This window comes from Notothenia coriiceps, unplaced genomic scaffold, assembly GCF_000735185.1.
Source record: "Notothenia coriiceps isolate Sejong01 unplaced genomic scaffold, NC01 NC01_scaffold00014252, whole genome shotgun sequence".
In the NCBI taxonomy this organism is placed as follows: Eukaryota; Metazoa; Chordata; class Actinopteri; order Perciformes; family Nototheniidae; genus Notothenia; species Notothenia coriiceps.
In genome coordinates, this window is record NW_011346953.1 from 1 (window position 1) to 2,091 (window position 2,091).

General features: G+C 45.4%; 1 long non-coding RNA gene across 2 annotated transcripts; it reads left to right on the plus strand.

Annotated features, from left to right (window-relative positions):
* Positions 1–322: 322 nt before the first annotated feature.
* LOC104948357 (uncharacterized) lies at positions 323–1,571 on the plus strand. 2 transcript variants are annotated; one of them, XR_798672.1, is made up of 3 exons: positions 323–764; positions 854–1,125; positions 1,223–1,571. It is a non-coding gene; the product is annotated as an uncharacterized lncRNA (long non-coding RNA). The 2 variants fall into 2 exon arrangements; XR_798671.1 differs by lacking the exon at positions 1,223–1,571 and having other exon boundaries at positions 872–1,124.
* Positions 1,572–2,091: the final 520 nt, after the last annotated feature.

Here is a 2,091-nt window from a genome sequence, read left to right on the forward strand (position 1 = left end):
CTCTCCCACATTATTGTAGAAACGTCTTCTTCTAATATCCGTTAGAGCAGGCAGCACCAGATTCTAATAACAACAGCGCCGGTACCGGTGCACCCTCCCTCTCTCCCTCATTCGCTCCCAAGCTCACTCGCACTTTGGCTGTGAGCTGCGGGCGCCAGATAAGCCAACATCCCCCATTTTCATCACTTACAGCGCCCATCGTACAGGGCAAATGAAAAGTGTAACCGGTGTCAAAAAAGGGTGTTACATTTACTTAATTATGAATGTTGTTACATCAAGGCCGAAAATTAGGATTAGCACCAACGGTCAAAAATATTTTTCTACCAGCGCAGCGCCTCCCCAGATCTGGCGCCCTAGGCGAACATCTATAACGCCAGTGCTACGGGCCGGCCCTGGACGGGGGCCACAACATAGAGGGGAAAGTACCGGATGGGTTGCTCTCATCAATAGTCCAGGAAAGTCGTCCAGCAGCACAGAGAACAGAGCTAAATCAAAAGTGAAGCCAAACCATGCAGTTAAAGTGAGGCTCAAATGACCCTCTGACATATCCCCAAGTGCCCCGGTCATGTCTGCTGCCTCCCCAGGGGCCGTGCTCCGGACTCCATGGAACCAGCGTGTTTAAGCAGCCAGGTCCAGTGGAGGCTCTGAAACAGATGCTGTTCAGACTGCAGGCGGTGGAGGCGGAGCTTCAGAGACAACCACAGGCTCCAGCTGCTGCAACACCTGCTGACAGGCTGCACACAGAGGAGGCTCCACTGAAGCAGGTAACATCACAGCGTGCTTCCAATGCTCATGTGAAATAATATAGCTTGTGATGCTAAATAGGGTTTACCTCATCTATTCCTTACAAAAGTCCCTGAACATACCTCAGGGCTCTGCTGTCAACATTCAGCTGTGCTGTGAGGAACAAAGCTAACTCGTGGAGAGAAAAATACCTGAGACGTCTGTAGGAGGAGACTTAAGAAGACCAAATTCACCTGCCAAGTTCATGTTAACTTTTACAGAGGTACAATCAATCCGTGCTCTCTGGAAATGTTCTTCAGAGAATCAAACTAAGCACCTATTTAACAGCTGATTGGGAATAAAAGCGGTCAGAACAGAAGTTTGTGTCTGACAAAATGCAATGTTAGTAGCCTTATCTTATTCCTCCTTATTTCCATCTTCTTTGCCCAGAGAAATAGTATTATACATCCAACTTTTCTGTTATTCCTCTCGTTTGCAGATTGAAACAGCTTCAATGTCCACTTGCTGTCATGGTGACACAAGCAACTTGTTTAGATTTAGCTTTGCAATTTTGTTGCATCAAGCCTAATTAAGATAACTGCAACTGCAGTTTGTGCTTTAGAATCATTAGAACAGGGGTCGGGAACCTTTTTCCTATCAAGGGCTATTTACATTTTTACAACATCCTTCAAGGGCCATTCTAATTGTTGAACTTATAACCTCTGCTAAAGTGAAGACAGATAACACATTAAACTCAGAGGAATCACTCCTGAGTTTATAAGGGCCCGAGCACGGAGCGCTAGGACCCGACGGCGTCCTAGCACGAAGTGCGAGGAACCTATTGTTATTGGTGGTATTATTATTATAGTGCTGGCATTTCCTCTTTTTGACGGATTGAGACAGCGTGGTGTCCAGAAAGCTGCAGAGACTTCAGGGAGAAACCTCCGTGTGATGGACGTCCTGTCTGTTGGTTTGGAGAGGACTAAGGGTCTTTCCTCTGCGAGGGGGACCAGGCCTGATGGAGGAGCCCATGCTGGGCAAAGCTGATACCAACTGCACAGGCCTAGTCTGTCACTTTATTTGACTAAATGTGTTTACTTATACATTTAATAGGTTTACACCTTCTGTCCATATGTGCGTTTAATTTAAAACATTTGATTAACTTTTGGTTCACATTTCAATAAATTGTATTTGTATTTGCACTCCTTTCATCCATTATTCTTACTGAAAATGTTAGATTACACATTCACATCTGACTGAAGATTGGCCCTATTTATTTGTGACGTTGCAAACTCTGTGGTACAAGGCACAAGTGATGTGAAGCTCATAAAGCGAGGCAAACAGAAATAATCAGCTGATGGAGTGTAG